Source organism: Rhincodon typus, chromosome 33, assembly GCF_021869965.1.
Source record: "Rhincodon typus isolate 14 chromosome 33, sRhiTyp1.1, whole genome shotgun sequence".
NCBI classification, from domain to species: domain Eukaryota; kingdom Metazoa; phylum Chordata; class Chondrichthyes; order Orectolobiformes; family Rhincodontidae; genus Rhincodon; species Rhincodon typus.
This window is the reverse complement of record NC_063364.1, coordinates 8,224,823-8,245,410: the sequence shown is the minus strand read 5'-3', so window position 1 is coordinate 8,245,410 and position 20,588 is coordinate 8,224,823. Positions and strand designations below refer to the sequence as shown.

The 20,588-nt window shown below is 42.0% G+C and overlaps 1 protein-coding gene across 4 annotated transcripts in view; it reads right to left on the bottom strand.

Moving 5' to 3' along the window:
* sema4ba (sema domain, immunoglobulin domain (Ig), transmembrane domain (TM) and short cytoplasmic domain, (semaphorin) 4Ba) overlaps positions 1-20,588 on the bottom strand; it is a 480,563-nt gene that overhangs the window by 193,488 nt on the left and 266,487 nt on the right. The window contains exon 1 of one of the 4 annotated variants that reach the window (XM_048615827.1): positions 11,354-11,439. The exons of the other annotated variants lie outside the window; for them this stretch is intronic. The gene's annotated coding sequence lies outside the window, so the exon portion shown is untranslated. Of the gene's footprint in view, positions 1-11,353; positions 11,440-20,588 lie in introns of those variants that run through there. 4 annotated transcript variants of the gene reach the window in all.

Genomic DNA, 20,588 nt, shown 5'->3' with positions numbered 1-20,588 from the left:
TGAGTATGTGTGTAGGTGTGAGTGAGTGTGTGTGGGTGTGAGTGAGTGAGTGTGTGTGGCTGTGTGAGTGTGTGTTTGGTTGTGAGTGAGTGTGTGTGTGTATGACTGTGTGTTGGTGTGACTGTATGAGTGTGTGTTGTGTTGTGGGGTAGCGGACAAGCCCACTAAAGTTAGGGCACGTGACTGAAATGGAAGCATTGTTGCCATATCTAAGGCCAGGCAGAACTACCTGTTGGACAACTTGTGATCACCACATGGTCAACACATAGTGTACACTGTACACTAAACTGTACACATGCCATTCAACTGTTGACTATCTGGTGACCATAAGTTGTCCACCAGGCGGTTCTGTCTGGCCACTGATATGGCAACAATGCCACCATATTTGTCTCTATTTACTGTCCCATCCTCCTTCCTATCTGAATGCATTTCAAGCCTCATCTATTTTAAATATCTTATTGATCTGACAGAAGTTCAAAACTGTTGAAGCTATTTTATTGACAGAAATCCCATTTTGAACCTTGGTGCTCACAGTTATTGATAATGGATCACCATCACCGGATCACTAAAGAAAGCAATCTGCAAGAAGAGGCAACTCGACATCTTCCAGAGCTGCTCGCAATGCTGTCCTGAAGTGACTCTCATTGTTTCTTTCACGTTGTCTCAAAGGAATAATGAATTGGCCGAGTTCTTTCCTTTCAGGGTAATGATAATCTTTACAGACCGATTAAGTATAATTTACTCTTCTCCCACACACATTAAGAGAAAGTTCAGAACGCTAATTGGGAGATGTAGAGTGCTTGGAGACACAATGTTAGGAACAGACAAATAGCAGACTGTAAACAGGTCAGCACTCATTAAATAAACATTTTTGTAGTGACTGCGATTCTGAAATCCCATAGGGTAGCAAAAGATCTGAAGATGCCAATAACTTCTACACAGAGCATTGTAAGGAAAATGAGGACATAAGCATTAGCTCCTCCCGAGATGATTGAATTAAAATGAGTCACTGTAACTATGCGGGAAACATGGCCAATAGAGTCAACTTTATAGAGATCTGTTCTTATAGGAAGCCAGATATAATTTATAAAGGACACACACACATTAGTGAATGTCTAATGATGTCAGTCAGAGGAATAGGAAGAAGCTATTTCACCTTTCAAGCCTGATCTAACATTCAATTTGACCATGTAACTTAATCAGCCTGCCTTTGTTCTATTGCTCTTAAAAGCCGTGCCAAACAAAAATCTATCAATCTAAGGTCTGAAATTCCCTTAATGATTGTCCTGTTTCTGCCTTTGCTGTCCTCTCTTGGTGCAGGAAGGGTGGAAATATTGGACTGGGGAGTCCAAGGCCTGAAAGCCTGGGTCCTAGGTGACAGGTAGAGCACTAGGCACTGCAGGGCTGGCAGGAATTGTACAGACTGGAGGGACAAAAACCGAGCCAGAAGACGGGGTGGATGTGCTATTAATGCTGTGATGAAGGAGAGACAGAGTTAAATAGAGGTGCTTTGAAACACTTAGGGACAAGTATGATCACCAGCACCACCACAAGTTTCACCAATAATCTCCACCATATCCCCATACCTTCACCATAGGCAAATGTCCCACAGCGCTTCATAAGAAAGTAGTCAAACATTCACCATCAGCAGGGTGAAACAAATATGAGTTGGGTGACTGAAGTTTGGTTAGAGAGCTGAGTTTAACACAGCGTTTAAAAGAAGGGAAGCAGAGTTCATTGGGAGACAACTCCAGTGACAGTGGCCAAGGCAGCTGGAACAATGGCTGCCAATGAGACAGCAAAGGGAAAGGGTTACAGGAGTTCACAATTGGCAGAACACTGAGTTGCGGTGCTCGAAGAGGTCACAGAGATAGGAGAAGAAAGCTCAGGGAGGGATTTGAATACAAAGATGAAAATATGGAATTGAAAGTGGGGGCAATAGGGAGTCACTGTGAATTAATGAGCACACAAGCTGATGTGAACAGGCTTCGTATGGACAGCAAATCTCTGGATCAGCTGAAGTTCACCAAGGATCATAGAATCATAGAGTGTGGAAGCAGGCCTTCCAGCTCATCGAGAACACACTGGCCCGCCAAAAGGTATCCCACCCTGACCACACACCTACCTACCCAATCCCTGTAACCCCACATTCCCTGTGTCTAATCTACCTAGCCTACACACTATGGACATGTTAACATGGCCAATCCACCTAATCTGCACATCTTTGGACTGTGGGAGGAAACCCATGCAGACGTGGGGAGAACGTACAAACTCCACACAGACAGTCACCCAAGGATGGAATTGAACCCAGGTCCCTAGTGCTATGAGGCAGCAGTGCTAACCACTGAGCTGCTGTGCCAATAATGGATGAGAGGTCAACAAGGGGAGTGTTGGAATAGTTGAGTGTGGATTAACAAAGGTACATGCAGAGTCCAAGAGCGGAAAGACTTTGAGATAGTGAAAATGTGGAGTTGGAAGATCAGTGTCGACACAGAAGTTTCAAACTGTCTGATTCACATGAGACATCAATGGGGATGTCAATGGAATAAATGACATGCTGATGGAGTCTGTGGTGGGTCGCTGTAAACAAAAGACTTCTGTCTTTCCAAAGTTTAACTGGATCCTTAGAGGACCCCACAGGTCATGGAGTGGAGGGTGGTAAGAGGGAAGCCATTGCTGGAGATGATCTGTACTTTGAAGAGGACGGAGAGGTTGGTGACCCACAAGATCAGAGGACCATCTGGCTTCTCAAGTGTTGATAGTTAAGCCTAATGCTAAACATATAAAATGTTGCCAAAATTTTCTGGGCACTTTTGGCATGTGCTGGGAGGTGGAAAGGCCTCCCTAACTATGATATATAAAAGATTACCTTGCATTCAATTGGCACAAGTACTGCTCTGAAGACATTACATTTTAAAGAACTGAACTTTTCTACAGATGCAAAACAACCCACTTTAGCGTGGGTTCTTGTGAGTTAGCAGAACCTAAATTCCTAGAAGGGCAAACTGGATGCAAATCCATACAGTGTGGCACTGGAATAGAGAGAACCAAAGAGAGAACAGTCCAGGTCAGGTGTAAGCACCAGTCTGGCAAAGATCACCTTAGGAACTACTCAGACTTCTCTGGTCAAAAATACACATTTACACATTTCATTAACAGCACCTTTCAACTTCCATGTATCTGCACCTTGAAAGACAAGGGCAGCATGGGAAAACCACAACTTCTACTCCATGTCACACATCATTCTGAATTGGAAATATATCATCATTCCTTCACTACAACTGGAACTCTCTTTCAAATAACGCTGTACTATCCCCAAAAGATTGCAGCAGGAGAGACCTGAGCTTTCCTTACGAAGACCAAAAGAACTTTTCTGCACCCCAGTCACATAAGGAAAGTTAAATAAAAATGTTTAAAATTCATCTTTCTCTTCTCCTTCTGGTCCCCATCTTCTTCAGCCTGGTGTGAAAGGTACTATCGCTATCTACTCAGGACATTACTACAGCCAGGAACCAAGATGTCATCAGGACTCAAGATGTCCACACTAAAAAGGACCTCACCAGCCCTGGGTAGCTATCCTTTGAGCCTGAAGGTCAAAATCAGAACCTGGCTTCAGTACTGGTAAGGATCTGGGGAAACTGACATGTTTTCACCAGGCGAGTTGCAATTAAAATCACTGTGTAAAATAATTCACTGTTTTCATTGCATTAAGAAATTTGAAATAAGAAAGAAATTGGAGGGAAATGGGGAAAGAGTGATGGAGTGGGATTATTCAGACTCTTCATAGAGTTGGAACAGGCACAATAATCCAAAGGCCTCCTTCAGTGAGATTCAAAGAAGATACTCGACAGAGGATTATCCTGAAGTTTCTCGATATTAAAGATTAATTTCCTGTCAGATAATATCCTAGAGGCTTTGAAAAAATAGCTTACTTTTCTCCCTCATATTTTGAACCCTTTATGGCATTGGAAATGGTGGATGGTGTATTGTTGGGATGGGGTGCTTGAAGTCATTGTAATGGAACGTCCAGGAATATGTCCAACCAGAGCTGGCTAGTCCAGTCTCAAAAGTAACAAAAGGTAATATCAGAATTTCTGAAGAAGGGTCCTGACTCGAAACGTCAGCTTTCCTGCTCCTCTGATGTTGCCTGGCAAGCTATGCTCCTCCAGATCCACACTATGTTATCTCTGACTCCAGCATCGGCAGTTCTTACTATCTCAAAAGGTAATACTACAGCCATTTAATACAGTCACTGATATACCCAGCACTGTAGGCCAATCGAGCACATTATTAAAGTAAGTAACATAGAGTTCACCAGTTCACCACAATATGCTTCATTTAATATCCCTTAATTGTAATAGAATTAAAAGTTTCTGGTTGGTTTGGCTCCATTTCATTCATAAATGATTAAGTCCCTCCCATCCATTAGAAGCTAAAGGTATAAACAGTTTCCTCTCATACTCCACTCATTGTGCTTCAATAACCCTTGAGGTGACGGATATACTGCACACTGCACATTTAACTAATGTTACAGAAACAGGGAATTGAGGAAACACTCAACCCCTCGAATCTGCTTCACCGTTTCATTAGTTCATGGCTACTTTTCTGTCTCACTGCCATTTTCCTGGACTGTTCCCCATATTTATAATTGCTTGGTAGGAAAAAACTTAAACATTGTTAAAAAGAAACATGAAGGCAAAGCTTTTACTCTTGCACAGATCCAGACTGAAACGCAAGAAAACCAACTTTATAAAGGAACTAACTATTTACCCTGTGTGAGATACAGTGTTGACTGGTTCATCCATGGTTCGGCCGGAACTGTTAACTGTCAATCATATTTAACTGATTAACTTCAAACCAGGCAAGTCAACACCGATTGGTCAATCTTTCACCTCTAGAAATCTCTCAGTTTCTGTCTTGAACATGCTTAGTGATTCAGTCTCCACAGCCCTCTGAGGTAAAGAATTCCAAAGCTCTATGTGAAGAGATTTCTCCTCATCTCAGATCTAAATGGACTACCCCATATTCCGAGACTGTGTCCCTTATTACTAGCCATCCCTCCCCACAGTGGAAACATCCTTCCTGTTTAGACCTGTAAGAATTTTGGATATTCCAATGTGGTCACCTCTCACTTTTCCAAACTCCAGAGAATACAAGCTCAATCTCCTCAATCTCTCCTGTTTTTTATTCATGTGAATCACAGACTGATAAAGGATGTAGCCTTGAGAAGATGGAGCTGCTTACTCATTTTACTATGCTGCTACTCATCCTGTAATTTGCTCAAGTCTGCCTGCTGCGTGTTGCTCACTGGGGAATAACTCTCATCTCTGAGTCAGAAGGTTGTGAATTCAGTCCCCACTGCAGAAACTAGGACACATTGAGAGGCTGCACCTTGAGTACAGTACTGAGGGAGGCCTGCACTGTCTGAGGTGCCACATTTGAGCAAGTTGGTAACCTATGGCTGCATCTTCTCTCTCAGCTGGGACCATAGGATCCAACAGTACTATTTTAAAGAATGGCAGAGCGTTCGTCCAAGTGTTCAGGCCTGTACTTATCTCTCAACCAACATAGCTAAAACAGATTTATATGGTCATTATCACATTGCCATTAATGAGAGCTTACTGGCTGCTGTCTTCCCTACATTATCATAGAATCCCTGCACCATCCAGCCCAACAAGTCCACACTGACCTTCCAAACAGCATCCCACCCAGACCCACACCCAGTCCCCCATCCCTATCCCCCTTCATTTCCCACGGCTAATCCACCCAGCTTGCAAATCCCCAGACACTACGGGCAATTTAGCATGGCCAATCCAGCTAGCCTGCACATCTTTGGACTGTGGGAGGAAACTGGAGTGCCCGGAGGAAACCCACACACAAACCCACACACGGGGAGAATGTGCAAACTCCACACAGACAGTCCTCTGACGCTGGAATTGAACGCAGGTCCCTGGTGCTGTGAAGCAGGATTGCTAACTATTGAGCCACTGTGCTGCCCATTATAACGTTATAACAGTGACTACACATTGAAAGAGCTTTGCTGGCTGTATCTTTGAGATATCATGAGGATATGAAAAGTGATACATAAATGCAAGTCTCAAATTTTATCCTGAAATCCTGTGGGTGAGACTGAAGCTATGCCGAGATCGGTAAATGTACCTGAATTAATTTAAGACACTTCCATGCACCATTCTCAATGGGCAACAGTGGTTAAAATCCTTGTCAATGTCAGATATAGATGCAAGTCTGAACATCGTTGAAGACAAATGAGAGAATCTGAGGAGAACAGAGGGCTCCACAATGACTGCAGAATCAAAATGTGAACAGAAAGTGAGACATTGCTTCATACCCTTAGACTTGTGACTGCCAAGGTATCTCTGCAATCTAGTCTGCCTGTGGGAGTTGTCTTCATAGGGAACATATACAGTAAAGATGGGACTGCAGCACTGTAGTCAACTCTCTAACCTTGATAATGCCAGATCCCAAACCACTGTGACAAAACACTCCTGATTAATGAAATTTATACATGTTACACAATAAATGCCTGGTATTAATCTTCTATTGTTCAGTCCTGAAAGAATAAACTGATTAGACGTTCCAGAAAAAAAACTTCTCAAATTATTAAGCTCCTAGTAGAGAGAAGCATTTGGGCTTGCAATTTGCACTATCACTGATTTAACATCCAACAATACAATCAGGCTCAGCTGGGAGCATATTTCTAAATTTCAAGAACTGCATGACATTCATCCTCTCCCTATTCGATGAGGGAATTCAGACTCAGGCGCATCCACTGAGGAACTCGAGGGCAAAATGAATTAAATTTTAATTAAACCTACAGCAACATCCTGCCTGAGTCAGTCTGTCGATGCCACTACACCACACCAGCTGCTCTGCCACTGTCACTGAAGGAGATCAGTTCAAAAAGGGTGGATGTTCATGAATCCAACAAATAGTTGCACGGCTTTGCACAGTTGGTTGCTACATCTCCAGTACGGCTATCACCTTTTCAGGATTCGTGTAAAGTCCTTTTTGCTGTCAGAATGTAATCTAAATACCTGACTTCTGTCATCCACAATTACATCTTTCCCTTGCTCTGATTCAGATTCAAGTTCTCTGGTGAGCTCTCTTTCTAGCTGTTGTATTAGGTTCTGATCATAGTCTATGTTGGCTCCTTTCACTGTGCCTCCATATCCATGAGTTAATAAATTATCCAGAATGGTTTCATCCCGGCTGATACTCTTCCAGACTAGTCAAAATGCCAAACAGCAGGGGCAACCATCTGTATCTCACACAGATTGTTGTTAGAAAACCACTGCTTTCAGCCCAGCCTCTCTTGCCAGTAACCATCTTTCACATCAAAGATAGTAAAGCATTTTGCTTTGAATAATGGAGTGGGGTAGTGACAATAGGGGGCAACACGGTGGGTGGCTCAGTGATTACCACTGCTGTCTCACAGCCAGGGACCCAGGTTCGATTCCACCCTTGGGCGACTGTCTGTGTGGAGTTTGCATATTCTCCCCGTGTCTGCGTGGGTTTCCTCCGGGTGCTCCGGTTTCCTCCCACAGTCCAAAGATGTGCAGGCTAGGTAGATTGGCCATGTTAAATTGCCTGTAGTGTTCAGGGATGTGTGGATTAGGTGGGTTATAGGGGGATGGGTCTGGGTGGGATGCTCCAAGGGTCAGTGTGGACTTGTTGGGCCAAAGGACCTGTTTCCACACTGTAGGGATTCTATGATCTCTTTAAAGAGAGATTGAGATTCTTTGGATTGATGTACACTCTTAAGTTTTCCAGGTTTTTTTCCACAGCAATCATGCTGCTAATCCAGACTCTAGATTACACTCTCTTTTCCAGCTCTTCCATCCTGTCATTCAGACTGCACTTCCTGTCTCCTCGGCAGTTACTGAGCTGGTCTCAAACTCTCATCTACTTTGACATGATAAAAACCAGAAAGATATCCACGACGTGCAAAAACCTACATTGTAATCTTCAACTATCTGTTCAGCAGTCAATGACTTAGTGGCCTTGTGGCAGTGCAAATCTTTTCATTTAGGGTTACTAGCTGAAGCTTCAGACTTGCTTCAGCTGAGATGATTGGATTTTGTTTAATTAATGCTACCTGGCCCTCTAGATCTGCATTCTTCCCACTGATTTGGGCTCTCAGCTTCAACTGTCCTCTTCAGATGAGTATTATTCCAGCACTTCACCTCAACCTTATCTTTGTGGACTCTCATTCTTGGGCCACCATCTTGAGTGACTTTGCACAGGTCTGCAAAGTTCACGATTTTGCACAAAGCATTTGACACTTCTTGCCCTCCTTCTGCAATCATCATTCTAACAATCACAAACCACGAATCACCTTTAAACCTGACTAAGCTAACCCTTGTTATGGCGTAATGTGATTCATCAGAATCATCAGTTAGTCTCTCTCCAGCAGTTGCCTTTATAAACTTGTTTTGCTTCTTTGTAGCTTGCATGCAATGCCATTTAGTTTCCTGCAGTTAGCACACTACTTTCCCACACTGGGCATATGTTCCTTTCTTTTGTGTAATGTTATCTGCAATATTTATACCCTATCATCCAGCTTTGGTCCTTCTGCAAATACTTTTTCCATTATTTTTCTCAATACATTGTCTTTGTCTCTCCAGTTAAAGCAAAACATTGTCTATTCTCCTATTAATATATTTTAGTTGGTGATTGACAATCTCAGAACTTCTGCATATGTCAGTAGCTTTTCTCTTCTCTCAGCTGATGTGCTCTCATTACAGAATACTTTATATCTAAGACAAGGATACTTCAGATGAGGTTATTTGCAGTTGGCCAAATGCACAGGATTCAGCTAGATGTCACGTACTGATCAATATTTGCTTCTTCCTTCGATTTCTGATGTTGAACAGATACCACTCATAAGTGACATTAATATTGTTCAAAGTGTGCCTTCAAAGTCTGTAAAATCTATTATGCCTGCCTTTTTTCTGCTCCTTAGTGAGATCTAGGTTGTATTAAAGCATTCTTTCCCCAGCATGGATTGCAGGTTTGGTACTCTTACTTGCTCTGGTTTTGAAAACTAATTTTGTTGCTATTTCAAATTTTTGTCCCTGAGACTGAAAAAAAATTCCAATTCTGTCTCATATATCTTTTCATTTCCACAGCAGTAGGGGGTGGAAAAGTCACAGCTATATTGACTCATCCGGTAATTCAATTATCCAAACTGCACTTTAGTTTTTAACTTCCTCCTTGTTGTCTCTTTCTCGAATTGGCTGTCTTACAGCTCAGAAAATCCACAGATTTTCAGCTGCTCCATTCCTGACACCATGCTTGAAGTAATGAGTGTTTAATAAATGGCCATTACCAATTGCACACAAAGACAAAGGAGAGTCGTATTAGACTTGAAACATTAGCTCTGCTTCTCTCTCCACAAATGCTGCCAGAGCTGCTGAGTTTCTCCAGCAAGTTCTATTTTAATACAAGTGACTGTTTAACCAAGTTGAATTGACAGCACTGCTCTGTGCCACCTAATTTGTGTGAGTGTCGAACTAATTTAATAACCGAAATGAGGAAGTGGTTTGTGAACTCGGCTCCAATTGTTTGTTGCACAATAACTTGCTCCAATGCGTGATACAAGTTGATCAACCTCAACTGTCAGAGACTCAATTCACAAAACGTAATTAATGCTGGAGTTTCCACCCTTGTCACAGCTCTCAATTGTCCAAGGCCTTCTGTCTCCTAAACTGTTTCTTGTAGCTTCAAACACACTAACACCAACTAGGGGATTGGTTTAGCTCAGTTGGCTGCACAGTTGATTTGTAAAGCGGTATGATACCATCAATGTGGGCTCAATTCCCATCACTGGCATGAGGTCACCATGAAGGGCTCCTCTTCTCAACCTCACCTGCAGTATGGTAGCCCACAGGTTAAACCAGCACCAGTCATCTCTCTCTAATGAGACAGCAGCTCAGTGGTCTGGTAAGACTATGGTGACACAACAACACCATTAGTGTGGAATGTCTGAAAGATATGTTGCCTTACACATTTTCAACAATGATTTAACACTTGTAGCTTATCCCACAAACCATACAATAATTAAATATACAAGCTACAATCTTAACATAAACTATTCAGAATAAAAATAGAAAGAACTGTGGATGCTGTAAATCAGGAATAAAAACAGAAGTTGCTGGAAAAGCTCAGCAGGTCTGGCAGCATCTGTGAGGAAAAAAGTCAGAGTTAACGTTTCAGGTCCAATGACCCTGCCTCAGAACTTTAACATGAGCTATTCAGCGTGGCTGAAAAATATAACTGATATTTTCAGAATATGGTACGAAGAATTTGCAGCATGAAACAAATGGTGATTCAGCCCAAGAATTCTACGTTCACTTTTTATGCTCCACATTGAGCTCCCTTCCTTTATCTCATCTAATCTGCGGAGTATCTCCTATTCCTTTCTGCCTTACATACTGACCTAGCTTCCTCTTAAATGCACTTACGCTATTTGCCTCAAAGCAAGCCATTGTTTCAAGGACACAAAGGACAAAAAAAACTTGCCCTTTCACTTCCTCTTGTTTATTTTAAGCTTTGTTGGGGAAAGATAATCAGGGCAAAATGAAACAAGAAAGAGGAGGACAGACAAATTGTCTCAGCTCATCACAGCCTAAGTTCTCTTGTTCCAGCCACACTGACGCCACTGCCTGGCCAGTCTGAAGAACTAACTGGCTATGGCTTCTCCATTTGCTTCTAATTTGTCTTACAAATCAAATTGAGAAAACAAGGCACCAAAAGAACAATGATTTCTTTGAAAATATCTGACAAGTAACTGGTCACAATGACAAGCAAAAGAAAATGCTGGAGTTAGTGTTGTTTATTCTCCTGAACTGTTTCTGAAATCAAAATGCTGTGGAATGAGAGAAAGAAAATAAAATGTGCAGCTGATTTTCCTCTCTCCAGACTTACAATACAGCCCGTTAGCAGTGCAGGGTACTTACATTTAACAGGCGGTTTTCCATCACAATTCTAACAGGGGTTGTGCATCACTGTTATCCAACTTCACTTGGAGCAGTTGCAGACCCATACTGTATAATGCTGAGTTATTAATGAAAGCAGCCTGATCGTATCCACATGCTGACAGGATGACAGAAACCCTGCTCATCAATCGTTAGCAGTTGCTGGAACCCTGCTCTCACCATGGTTACAGCACCTTACTACAGCAGTAGGTGATCCAATCTATCGCCATGGTACCCAAAAGGTTCTAGCAAAGCCCCAATCTGTCTGAGCCACGACAATGAACCAGCATTCAAGCCCATTTTAACACCGACAACATTCCCGGTCATAGCCGACAGTTCAGGGAGTGCACTCTTACCGAAAGCTGGCGGAGCTGGAGCCGAGCTTGTAGTGTCTGATGAATACGAGCGCCACTAAGAGCAAGGACTGAGAAGGGGATGTACCTAGGCACAGAGGAAATTACTGACTGAGGGTCTTGCTATATAGTCTGCCAGCGGTTTTCCATTGGTGAATCCCAGAGGAACATTAATGGGTCTGGAGCTACCGTAAACTACAGCTGCTTTGTCACTATAATCCTTGCTGCAAGGACAATTTTATTCAATGCCTTCGCAAAACAAAAAATGCAATTCGCACACAGACATATTCATCTGATATTATTCCTTCCATCACTGAACTCTTAATTTATTCAAACAGCACTGAATGCATTTGCAATGTATAAAAAACAAAGAATCTAGCAGTGTGCAATTCATCATCAGGACTGTTTTAAATACCAGGTACTCTTACTCAGATTGGCTCACATGTATTGTTCTCTTGTTGCTTCAAAGCAATACAATAAATCTTAAAGCCTTGTCTGCAATCTTGAAATCAATCCTTCGTTAAGTTATGCGACAGTCGGTGGTCTAATGCTACTCCCATAAACCACAGCCAATTAAGGTATCGACATTACACCGCTTGATGTCAATTACTGAATGCACCAAGCTTGATATTCTGAAAGATACACTTTCCAGTCACATTTACACCTCTCGGACTATTCGTAGTCATATCCTAGGACTACAGTAAGCTTTTGATGTAAATCCTTGTGTAAATTCTCACTGACAGAGTGAGGAATGGAATGATACAGTATTCTAGGCCCGAAACGTCAGCCTTCCTGCTCCTCTGATGCTGCTTGGCCTGCTGTGTTCATCCAGCTCTATACCTCGTTATCTCAGATTCTCCAGCATCTGCAGTTCCTACTATCTCTGATACAGTATTAGTGGGATTCGCCAATAAATATTAGAAATCAACAATTTCTGTTGAAAACAATATCAAATGCGAATGTAAATAACACAGCATGGAGCTGGAAGAACATAGCAGGCCAGGCAGCATCAGAGGTGCAGGAAAGTTGACGTTTCGGGTCAGGACCCTTCTTCAGTTTTTCTGAAGAAAGGTCCTGACCTGAAATGTCAACTTTCCTCCTCCTGTGATGCTGCCTGACCTGCTGCATTCCTCTAGCTCCACACTGTGTTATCTCTGACTCCAGCATCGGCAGTTCTTACTATCTCAAATGTGAACATTGTGCCCGACTCAACTGCAATTAGGATAATTATGTTCAGATGTCAGTTAGAATGGGGAACAAAAAGATGGCAGACCAATTAAACACATAATAAAAACCAAAAGAACAGCAGATGCTAGAGATCAGAAACAAAAACAGAAATTGATGGAAAAGCCCAGCAGATCTGGCAGCATCTGTGAAGAGAAATCAGAGTTAATGTTTCAGGTCTGATGGCCCTTCTTCACTCCCATTCCGAGGAAGGGTCACTGGACCCAAAACGTTAACTTTGATTTCTCTCCACAGATGTTGCCAGGCTTGCTGAGCTTTTCCAGCAATTTCAACTTAATACATATTTTGGCATTGTGTTCACAAAGAGAGCACAGTGTCCAGTGAAGGGAAGAACTAAAGGAAATCAGTAGGGAAATGATGTTGAGAAAAGTGATGGGATTAAAGACTGATGGATTTCCCCAATTATTTACATCCCAGAATAGTTAGGAGTGGCTCTAGAAATGGTGAATGCATTGGTGATCATCTTCCAAGTTTTTACAGACTCTGAAACCCTATGAATTGGAGGGTAGCTAATAGAACCTCGCTGTTTAAAAAAGGATATAGAAAGAAAACAGAGAATTATAGACTGCTGAGTCTGATATTGGCTGTGGAGAAAATGCTACCGTTTATCAGAAATTTAATGGCACAGCACTTGGAAAATAGTGACAAGATCAGACATAGCTAGCATGGATTTAAAAAGGGAAATCGTGCTTGCTAAATCTACTGGAATTTTTCAAAGATGTAACTCATAGAGTTGATAAGGGGAAGCTGGTGGATGTGCTTTACTTTTATTTTCAGAAGGCTTTTGACAAGGTGGCACATAAGGGATTAGCATTTAAAATTAAAGCACATGGGATTGGGATAGTGTGCTGACATGGATAGGGGTATGGCTGGCAGACAGAGGAAACAAAGAATAGGGATAAATGTGATTTTAACTGAGTGACAGACAGTGACCAGTGGGTTATCACAGGGATCAATGCTAGGACCCCAGCTAATCACAATATATATTCATGATTTAGATGAGGGAACTTCGTGTGATATCTCCAACTTAGCAGAAATCAAAAGGCTGGACAGGAGGGTAAACTGGGAGAAGGATGCAGAGATGCTGCAGAATGACTTGGATAAGTTGAGCGAGGGGGCAAATGCATGGCAGATGAAGTATAATGTATAATGGGAGGTTATCCACTTTGGTAGCAAAATCATGGAGGCAGATTATTGTCTGAATGGTGATGGATTGAGAAAGGGGGACGTGCACTGAGACTTGGGTGTCCTTGTACAACACTCACTGAAGGTAAGCATTTCAGGTGTAGCAGGCGGCGGAGAAGGTAAATAGTATGTGGGCCTTTGAAGTGAGATGATTTGAGTACAGGAGCAAGGATGTCTTGCCTCAATTGTACATGGCCTTGGTGAGACCACACCTGGAATATTGTGTGTGGTTTTGGTTTTCTTCATCTGAGGAAGGATGTTCTGGTGATGGAGGAAGTGCAATGAAGGTTTAACGAGCCTGATTTCTGGCATGGCAGGACTGATGTATGAAGAGATGCTGGATCAGTTAGGACTATGTTCACTGGAATTTAGAAAAATAAGGGGGAATCTCACAGAAATCTATAAATTTCTAACAGGACTGGACAATGTAAATGCAGGAAGGATGTTCCTAATGACTGGAGAGTCCAGAACAAGGGGTCACAGTTTAAATTAGTCATTTAGGACCGAGATGAGGAGAAATTTTGTCAACCAGAGAGTGGCTAGCCTGTGGAATTCTATGCCACAGAAAGCAGTTGAGGCTAAAACACTGAATATTTTCAAGAAGGAGTTAGATACAGTTCTTAGGGTTGAAGGGATCACAGGGTATGAGGGAAAAAGCAGGAACAGAGGACTGAGTTGGATGTTCAGCTATGATCGTAGAGAATGGTGGTGCAGGCTCGAAGGGCTGAATGGCCCACTCCTGCTCCTATCTCTGTGTTTCTATCTATTATGGATCATTCATACTCATGGCTTCCACAACAGCACTGAAGCATTTTGTAAGTTCTTTGACAAATAAGTGGGTGAAAGAACTAAAGTAAGAATTCTCATTGATAGATCTCCTTTCACATTCTCAAGATATCCCAAGGTACCATCCAGCCAATTAAATGCTCTACAAAATGTAACCACTGTTCTAGAAAACACAGCAGCCAATCTGTACACAGCAAGGTCCCAGAAAGCAGGCAAGTGTTAGGGAGCAGATCAGTTCTTTTAATGACAACGGTTCGGTGATAAATTGTGGCCAGGACTTTGGGATAAGCTGTTCAAATAGCATTGTGGGATCCTTTACAGCACATAAGAATGCAAACAGAGACCATGATTTAATGGTTCGCTTGAAAATCAGTGCCTTTAACAATGCTTATCCTCTGCATTTCAGTGGAATATCAGCCTTAATTTAATGATCAAATCTTGCAAAGTGTTTTAACGCTACTCCTTTCTGAATCAGAAGTCAGACAGCTACCAACTAAGGAGGCACGTCAGACTAAAGGCACATTGTATACAATCAGCAAATGATGTGGAAGGGTACAATTCAAAACAAGGCTACTCAACCTGTCAGAGCTCTGTAAAAACAACTCAACTAGTCCCACTCCCTTGCCCTTTCCCCAGAGGTCTGCTATTTTTCTTTCAGATAATTACCCAATTCCCTTTTGGAAACTACAAGTGGCTCCACCTCTGCCACACTTGAGTCATAGAGTTATACAGCATGGAAACAAACCCTTTGGTCCAACCAGTCCATAATCCCAAACTAACCAGTCCCTCCTGCCTACTCCTGGCCCATATCACTCCAAATCTTTCCTATTCATGTACTTGTCTAAATGCCTTGTACCCACATCCACCACTTCATCTGGAAGTTCATTCTATATGCAAACTACCCTCTGTGTAAAACATTTGCCTCTCACATCTTTTTTAAATCTCTCTCCTCTCACCTTAAAAATGTGCCCCCTAGTCTTGAAATTCCCCATTCTAGAGAAAAGACAACTGCCATTAATTCCCTCAATACTTCTCATTATTTTATAAACTTCTATATGGTCACCTCTCAACCTCCAACACTTGAGGGAAAGAAGTTCCAGACTATTCAGCCTTTCTTTATAACTCAAACCTTCCATACCCAGCAACATCCTCTCAAATCTCTTCTGAACCCTCTCCAGCTTAATAATGTCTTCCCTGTAACTGGCCAAACAGAACAGGACACAGAATTCCAGAAGAGGCTGATCCTAACTCCATGACATGTGAAAGACATGTTCTTCATGTCATATTTGGTTCCTTTGCCATTTGCCTTATATTCTCTAGCTTAACATATGTAAACCAAAGGGAACAGTTTCCCTGTAACTACTTTGTCCAAACTCCTCATGGTCTGAACACAGTTGTATTATTCTCAGGTCTCACCACTGTCAGTATGTGGTATCCTGGTTTTGATCGTTCTCTGTCACCAATCGCTCTTTCTCTTGAATCCAGGGTCTGTCTAATTATCAGTGGTGGAGGATTGATCGCTGGTAAGTCTAGTCAGCAGAGACATTTGGCTTACCTAACAAGATAGTTTGTAGTAGTAGGTACCACTTGCAATAACTTGCTTGGCATAATTACTGAAGAATCCTTGAAGCCGCGCAGGATACAGCTACTTCCTTCGAGTACTCTTGACTGGGTGGAGTATAACATTACATGAGCATTAAGTCCTCCTGAACCATGACCTTATACAACAATATTTTTGTCAAATCATCTCTAAAGCTTTTCTTCTCTATGAAAACTTCCCTCAACTTCTCCCATCTATCCACGGAACTGGAGTCTCTCCTCTCTGGAAACAGTCTTGTAAATCTTTTCTGCACCCTTTCTAATACCTCCACCTCCTCCATAAAGTGTTGAGTCATAGTTTGACACAATACGCAAGTTGAAATTGAACCAGAGTTTCCATAAGTTTCACTGAAATTTTGTTGCTTTTTTATTCTACACCTTTATTGATAAACTCCAGGTACTCTGTCTTTTTAACCTCTTTCTGAAACTGCCCTGTCACCTTCAATAATGTGCGTTCATATATCTCTAGGTTCCTGTGTTCCTGCACCCTTTTAGAATGCTACCAAGTTTTGTGTCATCCACAAATGCTGAAATGGTGCCCTTCGCACCCAGTCTAGGTTCTTAATATATCAAGAAAATCAATGGTCCTGGTTTTTATCCTTGGGGAACCCCAATGCATACCTTCTTTAAGTCCTAAAAATCTGATTGTATTTAAGGTATAATCCACGTCTGAAAACCTCAATCATTTTAACTCTGTTCACCCTCAATCCCAATATTCCTACCAGGGGTCCATTGACGGTTCTGAGGAATGGTCATCGGATCCGAAACGTTAGCTCTCTTTTCTCCTTCACAGATGCTGCCAGACCTACTGAGCTTTTCCAGCAACTTTGTTTTTGTGTCCATTGACGGTGTTGGTCCCACTCTCTTAATCTCTCCACCTCCAAAAAAAAACCTCAAGATCCATCTCTTTAACTAACTTTTATCATCAGCCTCTTCCTGGTTTGCTGCTCACTTTCTGAAGTGTATTGGAATATTTGCTTACATTTAAAAGCATTGTACAGAGGTAAGCTGCTTGAAAGCACCATGACTATTAGGCAGGCACACATATTGAGAACAGACAGTTCAGATTGCAACATGTGAATCCTCTGCTAGATCATCCAACAATTAAGATTCTCATACTGATATTTAAATTAAATGAGCTCAATTAAGGTTGGAATGGGGTTAGAGTATATAGCAAGGGAGGATTAGATAATGTACAGCAATTATAATAATAACATGATTGCCTGGTAAACATTGAGAGTTTAAGAACGTACAGGCGACAGTTGAGTTTTCTTTTCAGCAAAGGTAGCCAAAAAATATTGTGCAGTATACTGACCTTATTTCATAATTCCACCCTGCTCATACTTACCCATTACTTAGAACAGAAAAGGACCAATAATGTCTCTTGCCCCAGGGTTGGGTGGAATTCACTCTCATACACTTATTCAAATTCACTGAAATTCGAAGTGACAGCAAGGTACATCTCAATGAACTATCCAGCACCTCAGGCAGCACACCATCAAGTCCATCTTGTGGTTATCTCAGCTCTCTGGCCTGCCTTCCTTGTAGCTTTGCACAATGTACTCACCCCCAAGTCAACCACTGCATGATCAGCCTCTTCACACAAGGCAAGGATGATTTCACCCGTCTTTGGCTCAGCCACCACTGGCACTGCATAAAATTTATCCACCACATTTGTTTCATGCTTTTCTGTATGTATAATGTATTATTATATGTGTGTATTCCTGTATGTATCCCTGTATAGGCATACACAGGTGAGTGGGCACATCCTTCCACCTAGAAGGACAAGAGGAACAGAAAACCGGGAATACCACCACCTTCAAGTTCCCCTGCAAGCCACACACCATCCTGATTTGGAAATATATTGCCGTTCCTTCACTGTCACTGGGTCAAAATCCTGGCAGTCTTTCTCAAATGGTACCATAGAATTATCTTTATCCTGTGATCCTCAGCAAATCATTCAGGTTTGTCACTACCACCTTCTCAAGGACAATAAACTGGCTTTGCCAGTAACACCCATACCCTGTGGATGAATGCAGATTTAAAAAAGCGGTTTCATCATTATTCTTGTACATTCTTGCGTGTACACACAGGAAGAACATGATGTGACACAATACTTGGGATAAACCAAGTACTCTTTTACTCTTTCCTGACATTACTCACTGCTGCTTAATTACACTTTGTCCTTTTCTTCATACTGTATTTCTTTACGACTCTAACTTTTTTCCATTTCTTAGTTACTATGTGGCATTGTTTGACGCCTCACTGTGTGTTTGTCCGTGGCTTATTGTTCAGTTATCGTGTTTGCTGTTTGCCTTTGTACTTTGTGACTTTGTCCTATCTCTTTCATGGGTTAAGTCCCAATCCACTGTGGGCTAAGACCTTGACCACCAAAATCTAGGCTAATACCCTCTGTACAGTATGGAGGGCGCACTGAAATGTTGTGTTTTGGTTGAAATGTTGGACTTTTTAAAAAATCTTTATTCATGGGATCTGGGCCTCAGTGGCTAGGCCATCATTTATTGCCCAGAGGGCAGTTAAGAGTCAACCACATTGCTGAGTCTGGAGTCACGTGTAATCCAGACTAGGTAGGATGCCAGTTTCCTTCCCTAAAGGGCATTAGTGAACCAGTTGGGTTTTTCCCCAACAATCAATTTATGGTCACCATTAAACTAATTCCAGACTTTTTTTTTAAAACTCAATTCAAAGTCCAGCAGCTGCCTAGGTGGGATTTGAACCTATGCCCCTAGAACATTGCCTGGATCTCTAACAGTCCAGTGATAATACCACTAGGTCATTTATTCTCTCCTAGTTGCTATAACCGTGGCAACATATCAAAGCAGAGCAAGGGAGTTTTCCTCTCATGTCTTGGCCAATATGTATCCCTGAACAAATATCACAAAAACAGATTGTCGATCCATTGTTGCATTGTTCTTTGTGGGAGCTTGCTGTGCCCAAATTGGCTGCCACTTTCCTGCATTACAATTGTGAGTATATTTCATAAAGATTTTATTGGTTGTAAATTGCTTTGGAATCTCTGGTACTTGCAGAAGATGCTATATAAATGCAAGTCTTCCCTTCTTTGCATTGGTATTGTGTTTATTTATTGCTCCTGTGCAGTTAATCAGACACCTTGATGTTTGTGTCTACTTATTGTTCCTCCTTTTCATGCAATCTCAGAAGAAGCAGCCAATACTTGCGTAATTCAGCACACTCACTCGTGCTCCTGGAATTCTACATTAAACCAACAAGGAGAAAGACTGCATCAGACAAGGTTAATCCTCAAAAAGAACAACTTCTTACATTCAGCTACCTGTTTAACTGTTTATGTTCATTTATTGCTCCTGTGTTGTTTTGTTATCTCTTTTCTTGTGTGTTTATCTGTTGTTCTCTTATTTCTTTGCTATATTGCTGTGCTCCTTAATCTTATTTATGTCTACGCTACAGAAAAATCATGAGATCATTGATAATGACATAAACTCTTTATCTCCATTCTCCAAAGCTGAATTCTAAATGCTAATCAAAACTTTCAAACAAAGCCCTAACTGTCCAAGAATTAAAAATGTTTGCCTCATTGTAATAACTCAAGAAACCCAACTGGAAAGGAGCAATTCTGGGTCTGCTTTATAAAGGGCTCAGGCATTGAGTTTCAGCTAGGTAGGCCATTGCTTGTTACCATGGGAACTCATTCTCAACGAGCTCCATGAGGAGATTGATTAGTGATTCCTCATGGGCCTTATAGGGGTTATCACATCCCTCCCCCTTCCAAGACTGAGGGTTTCCCCTTACTCCTGTGATAATGGGGTCTTTGGCATCACCTTGCCATTGGTACACATCTCTTCCCTGAAGACCCTGAAGAGCCACTGCAGGGGACTTCTCCCCAGTGGTAACCTCAAACCGAGTTTCTGCTACCTCTGTCTCCATGTCCAAGTCCGAGTCTTCCTAGACCTTAGGACTGGCACTCTAGCTTTTAGTGGGTGGTGTACCGTCTGCTAGTTGGTGTGAAGGATGGGGATGGTACCGTGTCCATAGAAACAATTGCCTCTGAGAAGGGTTCCCACTGATTGAGATGGTTGATGTGTTTCTTTTTTGTGGTCTTCTCCCCAGTTTTAACCACATGTACTGGACTGGTCTTTTTTTACGGGTAACTCTTGGAATCCATGGAGACCATCACCGAGGTTCCTTATGTGGATAGTATCTCCCAGTGAGGAGTAAGAATGTCCATACGTATTTGTGGTCATTGATGTCACCCCTGACAGGGATACCAAAACAGGTGGAAATCATAATGTCCTGGCCAAAGGGCGAAGTCAGCTCAAGACAGGGCTTTGCAAATAAATCAGCCCAAGGATGAGAGATTGATAAATTATATCACTGTTCCCAATGTGGCCCCAACTAAGATAAAACTCTGGGGAAATGGCTGCCC